Here is a 16,425-nt window from a genome sequence, read left to right on the forward strand (position 1 = left end):
GGAATTCATCCCACCTTCATCCTGGCCATTAGCAGAGAACTCCCTCCAGATGGGATTATAAACCCATGGCCGCCAAGTCGGTGCTGACTCATAGTGACCCTGCAGGACAGGGTAGATCTGCTGCTGTGAGTTTACGGGAGCAGAAAGCCCGTGTCTCTCCCAAGGGGCAGTCCGTGGTTTCAAGCGGCTGACCTTGCGGTCATCAGTCCAAAGCACTACTGCATCCCAGGCTCCTTACCCACAGATACAGAGGCTGGTTGACCATGGGTAGAAGGGTCATGGGAATGGCCTGCACCTTAGTCCCCTCTCAGGGACTGGTCCTTTTTGAAAACACGTGCAGAATATGTGAGCGGAAGCCTCTCCAGCCTCCCTTCTACGGAGTGCTCAGCTCTACTTCTTCCAAGAGAGGCATGTGGCTTCCTCTCTTCCGTACCCGTCAGCAGCACCCTAACACAGACACATCGCGTCTCCCGATTTCGTGTTCCGCTTTTGCGTGCATAGGAGGCGATTAGAAACATGATGGTGGGGCACACATTGCTCCCCGATGGGACATCTTTGCTTCTCGTCAGCCCCTTAGGGGACCTTGTGCTGCGGATTTTCTCAGTACAAGAAGCCCATGATTCCTTGGCTGTTCTTTCCGTGGAAATTGATTGTGGACCCAAATAAGAGGAAGTCCTTGGCAACCGCGATCTTTTCTCTGTTCATCATGCTGTTGTTTATGGGTCCACTTGTGAGGATATTTTCTTTACTTTGAGGAAGGGGTATCGGTGGAACCGTGGTTAAATGTTGGATTGTGAGCCACGCGGTCTGAGGTCCAAGCCCACCATCTGCTCTGTGGGAGAAAGATGAGCTGTCTGCTCCCATAAAGATTTAAAGCCTCGTAATAACCCTGAAGAGCAGTTTTCCGCTGTCCTGTAGGGTTGCTAGTAGCCTTGGTAGCACAGTGGTAAGACATCGGACTGCTAACCACAAGTCAGCCAGTTCGAATCCACCAGCCGCTCCTTGGGGGAAAGGATAGGGTGGCTATGTGTCGGTATCAACGTGATGGCAGTGGGTGTGTTTGCTCGTTATTTGGTTTGCATTGAGGTGTGATCCACACCGAAGGCTGTAGTCTTTGAATTCATCAATAAGTGCTTCAAATCCTCTTTACTTTGAACGAGCAAGCTGTCATCTGCAAACTACGGGTTGTGCATGAGCCTTCCTCCAGTCCTGATGCCACATTCTTCTGCCGTGGTCCGCGTCTCTGAGGGCTTGCTCAGCACACAGACCGACTGTGGTGAGAGGGTACAGTTCTGACGCACACATTTCCTGATTGCAAACCACGCAGTGTTCCCTTGTTCTGGCCAAATGACAGCTTTTTGGTCGACATGCCGGACCCACGTGAGGACAGTGAAGTGTTCTGGAATTCCCAATCTTCGCAATGGTCTCCATATACTATTACGATTCACTCAGTGGAATGCCTTTGCATCGTCAATAAAAAGCAGGTAAATGTGTTTCTAGCGATCTGTGCTTGCCGCCAAGATCCGTAAGGCATCTGCAATGACGTCCCCTCTCTCCCGCACCCTCTTCTGAATCCAGCTTGAATTGCTGGCAGTGCCTGCTGAAACCAGTCTTTAAATTGGCTTCAGCAAAATTTTACTTTTGTGTGCTATTGATGATATTGTTTGATGATTTGCTGTTGGGCCGACTTCTTGGGAATGGGCACAGGCGTGGGTCTTGTGCGGTCCTGTGACAGATAGCTGTCTTCCGGACCAGGAGCACAGACAATTGTCAGTGCCAGGACAAGGTTGGTTTGCTGAGCCGCTTTCCTTGACATTCTGTCAGTTGCTGGAGCCTTGATTTTTGTTCAGAGCAACCTGGGTTTCTTCCTTCGGGACCCGGGGTAGCTGCCCTAACAACCCAAGCCAGCTACTGTGCAAGCACATGGCTGCTTCTCTACCCTGTTTGCTGGGCACTTCCTCTCCAGTAAGCAAAGCCACCGGTAATGGCGGCAGATGTTGCAACTCATCGCTGAGTTCATGTTGGGCGTACTTGGTTCAACTGAGTATCTAAGGTAGCAAACTGGGGATGCGGAAGCTAAGGGTCCAGGGGAAAGTAGGAAGACTGTCAGGGAATTGCATAGACTTTTCTTCATCCCAGGGTCCAAACTCTGGAACTGGAGAGTCGCCATAGGGGTGTGCTGACGCACTGGCTGCATGTCCTAATGGCCATCGACCTTTGAAAATGCTGCTGGCCCTGAAACAGCCATTTTCGTAGAGTAATGAGAGCATAAAGTCTTTGCGGTAGAAATGCTTTTTTTTTTTCTCTGCCCTGCAGTAGATGAATTTTCCTCTTTGTGTGGGCTGTCACTTGGCATGTGATTGCTGTGTTTCACTAGTTAAGAAAATCAACATGTGGGCATTCTGGGGGACAGAAGGGAGAGCCGCTTGGGGAAGGCAGGTGGGTCTGTTGGCCTGGACTTCTGGGGGCAGGGATTCCGGGCCGCACTTGCCCTTTCTGAAAGTGCCGGGGAGAGGGCGTGGCACAGCAGGCCAAGTGGTGGGGATAAGCCTTCCACAGCAGTTCTGGGCTTCCACCAGCCATGCCAGGAGAAAGAGGAAGGGCCCGTGGTCATAATCTAAGGAGTGGGATGACAAATGAAAAGCAGTTAAACAATTAAAAATGACACAAAACCATTGCTAAGTGGTTGGCAGTTTTAAAACAAAAGCTGCTGTTGACATTTTAAAGTAAAAAAAAAAATCTTTTTTTATTTCATGAATTTTATTTAAGGAGTTTTACATGTCTTTGTCATCCATCAGTTACTATTTTATTCCTCTCACTCCTGTAAAAAGTTCATCTTCAAGATTGCCCTTTTTAAGGAGCCACCGTTGTCGAGATACTGCCCAGTAGACATTAATCTCAGATGTGTCCATTCTTCTGGTTACACCATTTTAACCTCCATTATGGACAAGTGTCAAACAGCTCATGCCTGAAAATTCGGTTATTCCCGTTAGGGCCATCTTTGGATCTCGTTCATTCTGCCTTCCTCTCAATTTCAGATATCCTGAACATTGAGTTGAAATTCCTTGCATCCCTAAGAAATGTGCAGATTGCACCAATACCTACAATCAAAACCAAGAACCTATTAGAACAGCTTTAGGTTTATAGAAAAATTGTACAGAAATATGATTCCCACATAGCCTCCCGCCCCCCCACCACCACACACACACAATTTCTCCTTTGAGCGTCTTGGAGTCCCACGATGCATTTGTTACTATTGGTGAGCAGGTACTGATACAGTATGGTAACAAAAGTCCCTAGTTTACCTGAGTACCAGGTAGTCCATCCTCCAGTGGTCAAACCAGCGATGATGCCTACTTTCCTAACCTTTCATCCCACTCTCTGTCCCGCCCACTCCCACCCCCCGCCCACCCAAGGACACCCTGTGTCCCAGGAGGGCTGTAGCATTAGAAGAACACTTGCTAGCAGGGGAACACAGGTACCCAAAGAGAAGCCGCCCGGCTAGAGAAAACCTCACTCCGATGCTCTTCCTGGGCAGCAGCAAGCACCCCAAGCTCCGTGGCGGAATACAATCCGTGTTTCTGGTGGCTTACAAATCTGCCGGAAGTCTGACTGACCTGGGCCCGCTTCAGATTGGATGGGCCCAGTAAGCGCTGCCAATCGCGTGCTTTCACCTCTACCTGCCATGTCTTTTTGTTTTTAATAACTCTCTTTACAGATGTATAAATCATGATTCAGCCAGGCAAAAATAGTGATGAGAAAAATGCCTGAAGAAAACAGAAAAAGAAAGAAAACCCATGTTTTCTTTCTTTTTTTTAATTTAAAAAATCATTTTATTGGGGGCTCTTACAGCTCTTTTTTTTTTCTTTTCGCTATTCTAAAATTTTTATTTATTTTTTATTATTTTCTAATCATTTTATTAGGGGCTCATACGACTCATCACAATCCATACATACATCAATTGTGTAAAGCATATTTGTACATTCATTGCCCTCGTCATTCTCAAAACATTTGCTCTCCACCTAAGCCCCCGGCATTAGGTCCTCATTTTTTAACTCCTTCCTCACCGCTCCCCCACCCCATGTTTTCTTTTAAATTCTATCATCACCTAGAGTTTGCTGTTTTGGCCTTTGGGTCCCGGCCTTCCCAGTGTGTGTGCATGCGTGTGCGTGTTACAACTCTTGCCGTCGTATTGATCACAGAACGGCATTCTGTTGCATGGTGCCTCTCAGTAAGGAAAGGACTCTCCACCGCTCCCTTGCCCGCAGCTGCTGGGTGCTCAGGGTGTCTGTTGATCTGGGGGGGGGGGGGTCATCCAGTGACTGCAGCCACTTCAAATGCTCCCCTTCTCGGCTCCCCTCGGCTGCCTCTGGTCTCCTTAATGCTGACTTGCTGGGCTGAAGGACATAGGCTTTTTTAAGGATTGTGGCAAGAGAGCCCCTGTCGCCTTGCCAGAAGGAGACATTGATGACAATGGTTGTCTTTGGTCTCCCTTGCGTCGGCGCTGACTCTTGGCTGCCGTACGTCTGACAGACAGAAACACTGACGGCACCCCTGGCATGTTGGCGCCCGCCTGTGTGGGCACAGTGTCTGTGCATCTCAGGAGGGTTTCCCTCGGCGTCACCGGCCCCTGTGATGCCGCCCTTCTCCAGTGCTTGGTCCTGCCTGCTGCTGCGTCCGAGGGAAACACCCTCACCTCTCGGGAGCCTGGCAGTGTCACGTTAGGATTGTCCCTTCGTTTTCCGCCTCCCAGTTGATGACCACAAGTTAAATCACCCTTAAAAACCAAACAAACGAAACAAACTCGACCTCAGGTCTTGCACACCTTAGATTTATGATCTGCCTTGGAGCCTTCGGTCTTATCTATTTTCATTAATGGAAGCATGCTGAATTATGGAGTGTGTCTGGGTTCTTGCTAGACTGAATGGATTTTTATTTTCTTGCCTCATCCCTCAAGCCTACCCTAATACTCTTAATGAACATCCTTTGCTCCTCAAATTCCACTTCCAGGGTCGTCCCCCCATGCCCGGAATCCACAAGGACATATGTGTCCCAAATGAAACTTTTCATGTTTCTTTTCCTTACTCCAAACCTAGACACTTCATGCAATGTCTTGTAAAACAGGGATTTACAGCACACATACCTGTCTCTCTCGTTTCAAACTGCAGTGCAGGCCCCCTCCTAATGGCCACAGGCACCGTGTTGGTGGGCAACACAGATCCCAACAGTCGTTAAAGGGTCAAGAGAATACAGGTTTGAAGGCTTGCCTTCCCAGGACGGGCCCCAGGTGCAGTGAGTTGTGCTTACAGCCCACTGGAGGGCGCTTGGAGCCCACTGGCCGCTGACCAACACCTTGCCTTCCAGTGGGGACTGACTCGGAGGGGACCAAGTAGAGCTGCCCACCGTTCCCCAGACTACAAATGTTCACGGAAGCCGGCTGCCACCTCCTCCTCCCACAGAGTGGCCCTTTGAACCACCAGCCTTTCTGTTAGCAGCTGAGGGCTAGCCCACAGTGCCACCAGGACACCTTTCAGGTGCCTGCTCTCTCTGTCTTTACTTTGCTCCAGGGCCCTGAGGCCACATGGGACTCAGCAGAGCCGCGGGGGGTGGGGGGTGGGGGTGGGGGCAGCAGAGCACACACGGTTGCTTGACCCTGAGGTCAAAGGAGTGTGTGCGTGTACGTGCGCACGCTAGAAAGTGGCTGCTGCTAGGGACACCTGCACCCAGGGTCCCTGAAGCTTTGGGGTGAATGCTTTAGCAGAAAGAGAGGCCGCCAAGAACTGGTGTGCCCCTGTGAGGGCAGTGTGCCCCTATAGTGAGCTTTGAGTGGGGACTGTCGGTGTTTGACCAGAGTTTCTGGGGCACAGCCACACCCTCGACCATTTTTACTTACTGTGTTGTGAATTTGGTGACTGTTTACCAAGAAGGCCATTCATTCTGCACTCAGCTGCCACATTGTGTTTGCATTACGCACCTCTGGAAGGCCTCTCGGGGCCTGGCACTGGTTACAGGGACATGAGAGGCCAAGAGATGTCCCGAAGGGCTGTCCAGGCCGGCAGCTTCCAGCCATTCCCAGCAACCAGCCGTGGAGCACCCACTTGCCTCGGTGTGACTTCTTAACCCCAGGTTCCAGGCCAAGAGGACAGCTCACTTCCTCCACAGCGGGGAGAAAAGACAGAAGCAGCTCCTCTTAGTCACTTCCATGCGCCAGGTGCCGCTCTGGCTTGGGCACCGTGCTGTTGACCACAAGGTCAGCCGTTCAAAACCACCAGCAACAGACTCCACAGGAGAAGGACAAGGCTGCTCACACAAAGAATTAGTCCCAGCTCTCTGCTCCTCCTCGTGCGACCGGCAGCAGCCTCTTCCTGTTCCCACGGAGCCCCAGCCGCATCCCGGAGACGCGCTGGTGAAGGTCAGGGTGAATCATCGATAAGGCTGGGGTTCACTTGAAGGGTGATGCCGAAAGGGTCATCCTCTCTGTCCCCTCTGCCGATGGCCCCATGCTTGTGAAGACCATGAACCACAAGAAGTATGACAGCTCCCTCAAGCTAGTCAGCAATGCCTCCTGCACCACCATCTGCTTGGACCTCTGGCCGAGGTCACCCATGACAACTTTGGCATCATGGAAGGACTCGTGACCACAGTCCACGCCATCACTGCCACCCAGAAGACCGTGGACGGGCCCTCTGGGAAACTCTGGCGCGACGGCCATGGGGCTGCCCAGAACATCATCCCCGCATCTACTGATGCTGCCAAGGCTGTGGGCAAGGTGATCCCGGAGCTCAATGAGAAACCCACTGGCATGGCCTTCCTTGTCCCCACCCCCAGTGTGTCCATCATGGATCTCACCTGCCATCTGGAGAAAGCTTCCAAGTACGATGACATGAGAAGGTGGTGAAGCAGGCGGCTGATGGTCCCCTAAAGGGTATCCCGGGCTACACTGAGGACCAGGTTGTCGCTGCGACTTCAACAGTGACCCCGACTCTTCCACCTTGGATGCTGGGGCTGGCATTGCCCTCAACGACCACCTTGTCAAGCTCAGTTCCTGGTATGACAATGGATTTTCTATAGCCACAGAGTGGTGGACTTCAGGGTCCACATGGCCTCCAAGGAGTAAGGGCCCCCTGGACCACCAGCCCCAGCAACAGCACTAGAGGAAGAGAGGCCCTCAGATGCTGGGGGTGTTGGGGGTCTTTGGCCCAACTCGATCCCCTAACCCACTGAGACTATCTCATCATCTCAAGTGAGTTTCCATCCAGACCCCTGGAGAAGGGGAGGGCTTAGCAAGCCCAGCCTTTCCCGTACACGGTGCCCACCCAACAGAAGAAGAGGAACGGCGGTCTTGGACCCCCGTGTACGGGCCAGCGTGGGTCAGACGCAACAGGTTGGCAGCGTGTTTTTACTCATCTCAATAAAACCGCTCCTCCAGTCCTGACTTCAAAATAAAACAGAATTCCAAAGGAAAGACATTCCTCGGGCACAACCAGGTCCCTTGTCATCACCTTTAGTTTGAACTTGGTTTAAAAAGCAAGCGCATATTTCTCTTGCTACACTATGAATTGGAGGCCTGGTGGTGTAGCGACTGCATTGGGCTAACAACTGCAAGGTCAGCAGTTCAAAACCGCCTGCAGGAAAAGGACAAGGCTGTCCACTCCCATAGAGAGCTACAATCTCAGAAACCCCCAGGAATCATCATTCACCTCTGCCCCATAAGGTCGCCATGAATCAGACTCAACTCGGCAGCAGTGAGTTTGGATTCTGGTTTACGTCATACATTTCCCCTTGTCTTCCTCCAGTAGAGCCCAGGTGTTTGCTCTGGTGACGCAGTGGGTTGTGTGTTGGCACAGGGTCAGCAGCTAGAGCCACCAGCCTCTCAGCAGAGAGACGAAGCTTTCTAGTCCCACAGGCAGTCTCAGAAATCCACAGGGGCAGTTCGACCCTGTCCTGTAGGGTTGCTATGCATCAGCATCGACACAGTGACAGTGGGTTGGGTTTCTCCAAAAGGACCCCTGGTGCCACTGGCTGAGGGGTAAGAGTTGGAATGCTAACCATAAGGTAGGCGGTTCAAGCCCACCAGCCACTTAGAAGGAGAAAGATGAGGCTCTTTATGCTCTCATAAAGATTTACAGCCTTGGAAACCCCATGCACAGGCTCGCTATGAGTTGGAACCAGCTCCGTGGCAGTGTGTTTGGTTAGGCGAGCTTCCTCTAAGCAGCCCTGGTGGCACAGTGCTTTTGCTGCTAGGCAAAGGGTTGGTGGTTAAAGCCCCCGAGTCTCTCTGTGGGAGCTAGCTGTGACATTGTGCTTCTGCAAAGACGTACAGCCTTGGAAACAGACGGGGAAGTTGTGCTGGTCCTGTGGCTGGATCCATAGTGGCTGTGGCTGGAATTGCCCTCGCAGCAGTGGGTGTCGGTGCACCAGTTGCTTCTGAGGCCTCTGTGCTCCTGCCTTCTCTGCTCTGCTCGTGGGTGAAGTTTCTCTCACCGTCCACCTCACTGAACAAGACAGCTCTCCTGCATGTCTCTGGTGCAGCTTTGGGGGCCACCTAACCTTCCCTTCACCCCACCCCACCCCCAGCCTGGCCCATCTGTGGCAGCATCTGGAGGAAGGGGCCATGCTGCCGTGGTCCAGGTCTCAAGGCTGTGTGAGATGGATGCAGCAGCGTGGTGGTGGTCGTCAGGGACCAAGTCACTGCTGACCGACAGCGGCACTGCCCGGTCCTGCCCCATCCTCACAGTTGTTCTTATGTTTGGTCCCGTGGGTCAGCCCACCTTGTGGGGGGCCTTTCTCTTTTTCGCTGTCCCTCTGCTTTACCAGGAGTGATATGATATCCCTCTCCAGGGACCGGTCTCTGCTGACAGCATATCTAAAGTACGTGAGACGAAGTCTCGCCTCCCTCCCTCGCCCCTCAGCACTCTGGATGTACGTCCAAGACAGCAGTTGGCCCTTTGAGCCCTCCATTGGTGCTTTCAGTATTGTTCTCCAGCACAATTCAAGCGCCTCCATTCTTCTACGGCAGCAGTTCTCAACCTTCCGATGCCTCGACCCTTTCACACGGTTCCTCATGTGGTGGTGACTACCCCCCCCCCCAAACCATAACATCATTGTAGTTGCTACTTCATCACTTTCATTTTGCTACTGTGATGAATCAGGTGACCCCTGCGGAAGGGTCGTTGGACCCCCGAAGGGGTCACCACCCACAGGTTGAGAACCGCTGTTCTGTGGGCTTCCTTGTTCAAGGTCCAACTTTCACGTGCCTCTGAGGCCATTGAAAAGACCATGGTTTGGGCCCGGCACCCCTTACCCCTCAGAGTGACATCCCTGCTCTTCAATATTCTAACGAGGTCTTGGGCAGCAGGTTTACCCAATGCAGTGCGTTGCATGGTCTCTTGACCGCTGCTTCCACCAGCATTGAGTGTGGATCCCAGCCAGATGACAGCCTTGACAGCTTCCCCCTTTCCTCCGCTGATCAGGAGCGCTGCTGTTAGTTGTCAGCAGGCCAACTCCCCCCAGGGAGACCCCGAGTGCCACAGGTAGCACTGCTCTGAGGGGCTTCCTGGACTGCAAGGAGATGGCCAGGCTTGCTTTCCCAGAGCCACAGAGAGGATTGGAACTGCCCCTGCCTATCACCAGGACCATGGCATGCTTACGCAGTAGGTAAAGCAAGAGAATCGAACCTGCCAGAGCCCAGGCTTGTTTATTTACAGTGATGTGGGAGAGGACCAGAGGGTCAAAGGAGGCGGTGTGTGAGTTCCACTGGGTAGTAAATACCTTGCTGCGTTTGACCTTGACCTGGGATTGATGAGTCATGTCCTAATAGGGAGTGACTAATCTAGCCCCAAGAAGCCCTAGTGGTGCCGAGGTTAAGCTTGGGTGCAAACTGAGAATTTGGTGGTTTAAACCTCCCAGCCACTCTGTGGGAGAAGGATGTGGCTGGCAGGCAGTGGGCTTCCATAAAGATTCCAGCATCGGAAAGCCCTGCCGGGCAGCGTAACTCAGAACAGACTGAGTGGCCCAGAGGTTGGGTTGAGCCTGTGGGCGGTAGGCTGGGGAGACAAATTGGAAAAGAGAGGCTTAGAGAGTCAGCGGACCCTTCGGATTTCCTCCCTAAGCCTCCACTCAAATACTTCTTGAGCAAGCTTCTGCCTCAACGTGCCAAGTACAAAAATAAGCCAGCTGCCCGGAACCCTGACCTCTCACCCACTTGGCAGGCAGCTCTTCAAGCACTGCACCCCTTCTTCTCCCGGTGGTCAGGCCCGCTCCCGTGGAAGGCGTGCCCCCACGGGCTGCCATTGCCTCTCGGGGGCCTCTGGGATCAGCGGCTATTTTTGTGCTCAGGGAGGTGGCTTCTGCTTGGAATAGGGCTGAGTGGCCACTCGGCGGTCCCTGCCCTCTCCCTGATTGGGCACGTGGCCATGGGCTGCTCTGAGCTGCTCCGGGAATCCAGAGGAGGGGAGAGACCACGAGAGTGAGCTGGAAGCAAGGTAAGGCCCTTGTGTGGCCCAGCAGGGTGTCTACAGGGAGTCATGTGAGAGCCCCCCAGCCCTGGGCTGCCAGCCCTGCCCCAAGTGCACTTGCCTGGGGCAGGGACGGACGGCAGACCTCTGAATTCTGGCTGTTTTCCTTTCCCCACTGCCTGAGAAAAGGAGTTATGGGAAGGGCTCCGCTCTGCCGGCAGCAGCTGTGTAGAGCCAGCCTCCTTTGGTGTGTGACCTGAAAGGGAACACAGAGAGTTTCACCCCCACCCCAAGCCCCTCCCACCCGCCAACAAAAAAAAGAAAGGAAAACAAATGAGTTATTCCTCGAGCCTGAGACAATTGTCCCTCTAGCTTTGCCTCGGGGTCTCACCCCACGAGTGTCAGCAAGCAGCTGGGGGCTCAGTGGCCCGGCAGAAACCGGAGCACTAAACTTGGACTCGAGGTGGGGCATTAGCCTTTTGGGGAGCTGGGGAAAGCAAAGAGGAAGAAAAGAGGAAACTCAAGTGTGCCTGCTGCCCAAGGAAGTGCATCGAGGAGAGCTTGGGTAGGAGATTTACCCCAGGTTCCCGTGCAGAGGACAGTGTGGGTGTCCGGAGAAGTGGTGGAGGGGGGACTGGCCACAAGTGTCCCCTCAGGCTCATTCAAGTTGCTGGTTTGTGCCTGGGGGGTGGAGGGGGGTGGAGGGGGTGCGCGTTGGCTTCAGAGTTTGAGATGCTCTCTCTGTGGGGGTGCAGCCCAGGGCAGGCAGGAAAGCACCCCTGACGCTGGTGCAGGTCAGGGGGCTCTCAGGGGACCCCCTCGGGTGTAAGAGCCCAGAGGAAACTTGCAGCAGTCACCCCTGCACGAGCACAGCTCTGCAGAGACCCTACTGCAGGTGCCGTGTGTCCTTGACAAGCGGTCCCGGGCACGGGGTGGCAGTGTGGGGACACGGGGCTGGCAGCGCAGGGTGGGCTTTGAGAGGCGGTGGTGGTGCAGGTTGAGGGGCGCTGGCAGGACAGGAGGCCAGGCATCTCTTGCAGCGGTGGCTGCTGTTCATGTCCTCACACCCTGCCCGCTGGACCAGTGGGTGGGCGCCCTCCCATCCCCCTCCCTGATGAGGATGGTGAGATTCCCATGCTCTTAGGTCTCGCTGGTGTCTCCCAGTGCCCAGCACCCACCCCCACCCCCTTCACCGCCCAGCTGACATTTCAGGGTGAAGTCAGGTGTTGGGTTTCCAGACGTGACTGTCAGGCCACCAGGAGCCAGCAGAGAGGGAAGCTGGTTCATGGCCAGTGCATGGTGACCCTTTGACCCACTCCACACACCCCCTCATCTCTCCAGCGTTCTCTTTGCCCGCCCTGCCCCCCTCGTAGTGCAATAGGCTCACCCTCCAGCCCCACGCCCAGCCTAGGCCAGCGGACTCCCCGAACAGACCCCCATCCTCCCCACCACCCAGCACGGCTCCTGTGTTAGAGGGGGCATTCTCCTGACCACAGATATGGATCCTGAGATGATTTCCAGAACCCCCAGCCTCCTCCCCGCCCTCTCCCCGCCCTCCAGCCTGGGCAGCTGGCCCTAGCTGGCTCTGTGGCCGTCTTGTGAGGGGGTGAGTGAGTGGCTGGGGTCCAGCCGCCTGCGGCAGCACCACACAAGAACACGTGGTCTTCCCTGGACCTTCTCAGGGCACTGGGGGTGGGGCTGCAGTCACGAGAGGGGAGGGGTGGCTGCACAGGAGTGTGACCCGCCCCTAAGACCCATCCCAGGTTCCTGGCTAGGCAAGATGCCAGGAGGCAGAAGTTGTGCAGGCTTTGGCCCCAGACTTGCAGGGCCAGTGTGTGTGAGTGCTGTGGGGAGGGGTGCCCCACAATACACCTCACAGCCGCACCTAGCACCCCAGGCCCCTGACCTCGGGCAGTCAGTTAACCCTGGGCACTTCTGGTGATGATCTACCAGACATCGCTGCTGGAGGTCTTGTCTTAGGAGGGTGATTGAGGCCAGCTACGGCTGCGGTCAGCGTTTGGCGACCTGTGTCCTCTACTCCATGAATTCCCACCTGTGTGTAGCCTTTTCCAAAAAATCTCTGCTCCAGGAGCCCCGACACCTGCTCAGTGGAAAGCTCGGCAGCACGTTTTCCTTTGTCAATGTCCCCGTTCATTGTTGAAGGTGCGAGTGCTCTTTGAAGAGCTGCACATTCTAAAACCGGTGTCACTTAATTCATAAATCAGCACCTGGTCACCTGGTGCTTATCAGCTCTGAAAGGAATGTAAGCCATTGCCCCGCCCCACCCCGCTCCCCTGCCTCACCCTGTGGTGTCTTTGGAGAGGGGCCTCAGCTGACTTCTATCAGTGTCCCACAGGGCTGGCCCAAGGGAGCGAGTGGTGGGCCTGCCCCCTTGCAGGTGCCCTTTCTCCCACACAGATTTCAAGCTGCTTGGATGCCCTGGCACCTTACATCTCTGATGGGGCCGCCACAAGCCCTCTGCGGCTGTTCTTGTAAACCCATTGCGGCCCTCCTTGTGGGCCAGGGTAGAACTGCTCCTGTGGGTTCCCCAGACAGTCACTCTTCATGGGAGTAGAAAGCCCACCTTTCTCCCATGGAGCAGCTGGTGAGATCAAGCTGCTCGCTGACCATGCAGGTAGCAGCCCTGCGTGTAACCAGCACCACCAGGGTGCCTTCTGTTATTGTCAGGGAGGGAGCAAGGCTCTTTCGGGCTCTCAGCACCTCAGTGGGAAACAGAAAATCCGCCTCCTCTTGACTCACAGCGGCCCCCGTGGCACAGAGCAGCACTGCCCCGGGTACCGAGGCTGGGCATCTTTATGAGAGCAGTTCTCTGGGTCTTTGCTCCCGCGGACTGCAGGTGGACTCCAGCCACCAACCTTCAGGCTAGCAGCTGAGTTCTAACTGTTGCTGCCGCACCAGGCTCCTCCGCCTCTTATATGGCCTGTTAACTGGAAATGTCATGGACGGATGGAAAAGCAGAAAGCAGCCTGTGCAAGGGATGTAACAACACAAGCACTGCACACACAGCTCCTTTCTTCTCCGAGTCAAAGGTCATTCTTGGAATGTGCGGTTCATTGTAGTAGGACCCCTGGGTCCACTTCGCTGTGACTATTTTGACTTGTGCACACATGTATGTATTTATACATGTGCACATGAGCATGCACGTGTACACAAGAGTGCCCTTGTGGCGTATGCTTACTGTGTGCATGCATGTGTAAGTGCATGCTGTGTGCATGTAGGTGCGTGCGTACATGTGTGCATGTGTGTCCTTTGTAACTCAGTCCGCACACATCGTCCCCCGTGGTTGGGAGGGTTCTTGCTCCAGTGCACAGGAGAGGCTGGGCACAGGTTTATTGGCAGTCTTCAGGCCCCTCAGCTCTCGTCCCTCTCCCAGCCTCTTCCCCACCCCCCTCCACTGCCTGAGACAGCACCACCCTGGAGAAAAGAAGATTCTGGAGTTCTGAGAACCAGCAGAGGTGTGTCCGCTCACTGGCTGTGTCCTCACCCAGGGCCGTCCTACTCTGTCCTGAGGGTTCCCCAGGCCCCACGCTCCACAGACTGGCCAGGCTTCCTAGCCCTCCCTGCTTTGCCCCACCCCTCAGGATGGCAGCCTAACTTTGGATGTCACTGAGCCAGTTTGACTCGTTCCCTGGCTCAACTGATAGAGACCATTATCAGTAGGGTGTCAACTCCACCTATAGGAACCAAATGATGACTGTAGTCTGTTGACTGACTGCCTTCAGGGAGGATGTCTCTGAGCTTCTGACCTCCCCCCATATGCTAGCAAAAAGCCCCTAATGTTTGGCATGTCTTTGGGGGATACAAAGCTGGGGGGAAATCTCTTTATAATCCCATATTCACCTGTGCCTAGGTGACTCTGGTCTGAGCATGCCCAGCTTTGGATTGTCCCCATAGGTGTCTAACGTGTGCCCGCTTTCTTTCCAACGCCTTTATTGTGGCATGGCCAGCTAAGTTTTGTTTAGCTTAGACATTCAGTGCAGACACCCCCTTTTCCCCTAATCTTCCTGCCCGTCAATAGAAACCCGCATGCCTGCTGGCCTGGGCTGCCACTGCCTTCCCAGCTCTCATTCACGCCAGGCTGGACATGGGCTCTGTCTGCCCTTCTGCCAGCAGTGTCAGTCTGTTGACCTCTGTGCCCGTCACCCATGCTCCTAAAGTGGTGGCAGCCCCTTCCACCCTCCCTCCATCCGGGGAACTTGGAGCACAGGGGCAGTGGATGAGTATTTGTCTCTTGTCACAGGAGGCCACAGCCCTCTGGACATGTCCCCCAGGCTTTCCTCTCCCCTACAGCTGACAGCAGTAACAGCCTCGAGCCACCAGACCACCTGCCCAGACAGGATGGAGCCTCCAGGGCTCAGAGATGCACCCCAGCTGCACTGGCTGAGTTCTGTTGCTAGGAGCCAGGTGGGATCAGGCAGGGGATCCCCGAGCTCACTGCACCGTAGACTATGAAAGCAGAATCTGTCCCTGGGGAGTGGGGGCATGTAGTCAACAGTGAAGTGTCTTATTATCCATTGGCTGAGAAAATGCACCATGCTCAACGATTCCCAGAGGTCCGGCAACGGGTTTAGTTAATGGCTGTTTTATTTACTCTCACCGCGTCTGCCCACAGCACAAAGTTGAAGTGCACATGTGAGGAGTGTATGTTTATTTGGTGCGCGGAGGCCTCCCAGGCGCCTTCAGCTGCTGGCTCGCACCCTGGCTGCTGCTGTGGGAGTTGTACGGGACCCTGCAGTGCATCGCAGAGTCAGTGGAGAACCAAGGGCTCGGTCATGCTGCCGTCCGTGGGTCGTAATGCCTGTTCAAGAATCAGTGTCAAACCAGGTGCTGCGTAGACGCACGGATGACGAGACCTCGTGCTGTTCTGTGCGACACGTTGTCAGGAAAGACCAGGCTCTAGAGAAGGGCGTCGCTGGTCCGGTGCTTACGTGGAGGGTGAGCAAAAACAAAGGGGTCCCCAATGTGATGGCTGCTCTCTCGGCAGCCACAGCTACCTGCTCCGATGCGCCTGTGACCCTGAGGAAGTTCAGAACCGGGCAGTGTTCCGCGCTGTCATGCCTGGCGTTGCCATGAGCCAGAGATACTTTGATGGCAACTAACAACAATCACCCGTGACTCTTTAATTCTTAAGTCTTCGGAGTAAAACTTTGTGTAGTGCTAACCGTCCCCCCACCCCACCCCACCCCACTTTTTTTTCACAGCTTTCTCTCATGATTTCGTTCGTCTCTTTTTACGAACTGTCGAGTTGGCACGGCCCAATATGGGAGGGGGCCGGGACAAGTGATTTCATTAGGACTCAGTCACATTTATGCTTCTGCTCCATTTGCCTGTCACCGTGCAACAAACGCGGGACCCCTGGTGGTGCAGTGGCTCCGTGTTGGGCTTGTGATCAATCGGACTTTCTGTTCCCGTCAACAGTGACCATCTTGGAAGCCCCCTGGGTCACTGTGCATCAGCACTGGCTCGGTGGCAGTGAGCGAGAGGGAGCGAACCCCGGCTGCCACAGGGGCCTCAGGCACAGGAGCCGTTGAGGGCGGCACAGACCCACGCCGTGTGTTCTGTCCTGCGGTGCACAGAGCCGCTCTGCCTGGGAACCGACCTGACTGCGTCTAACAGCAGCGCAGCAACGACATGCCACAAACCACCTCGAAATGCAGTGCTTGGAGGCGGCTTACTGACTCTCAGATTGTGGGCCAGCGGGCTTGCGTTGAACCAGCCAGTGGTTCTGCTGGTCACAACTGGGATCACCCCACATGTCCACCCCCTGACGATTGGTGTCTGGGGCCTCAGCCGAAGGGTTCAATTCGGCTCCGTGCCTTCCCCAGAGGGCCAAGAGTGCAGCCCGGGAAGCTGCCGAGCCTCTGCAGGCATCGTCTTGGAAGTTGTATGGCATCCCTGCCTCCTCCTCCTCCACCACCTCCTCCTCCTCCTCCTCCTCCTCCTCCTC

The 16,425-nt window shown here is 54.7% G+C and overlaps 1 protein-coding gene and 1 pseudogene across 3 annotated transcripts in view; both read left to right on the forward strand.

The window, feature by feature from the left end:
* AGPAT3 (1-acylglycerol-3-phosphate O-acyltransferase 3) overlaps positions 1-16,425 on the forward strand; it is a 91,300-nt gene that overhangs the window by 37,702 nt on the left and 37,173 nt on the right. Inside the window, exon 1 of one of the 3 annotated variants that reach the window (XM_045284482.1) lies at positions 10,358-10,484. The exons of 1 other annotated variant lie outside the window; for it this stretch is intronic. The gene's annotated coding sequence lies outside the window, so the exon portion shown is untranslated. Of the gene's footprint in view, positions 1-10,357; positions 10,485-10,878; positions 11,023-16,425 lie in introns of those variants that run through there. One more of the 3 variants, XM_045284483.1, reaches the window with a different exon arrangement.
* LOC101643345 lies at positions 6,423-7,117 on the forward strand (annotated as a pseudogene).

The sequence above is a fragment of the Echinops telfairi genome, unplaced genomic scaffold, assembly GCF_000313985.2.
Source record: "Echinops telfairi isolate 266 unplaced genomic scaffold, ASM31398v2 ScPeMD7_7469;HRSCAF=8507_0, whole genome shotgun sequence".
NCBI classification, from domain to species: domain Eukaryota; kingdom Metazoa; phylum Chordata; class Mammalia; order Afrosoricida; family Tenrecidae; genus Echinops; species Echinops telfairi.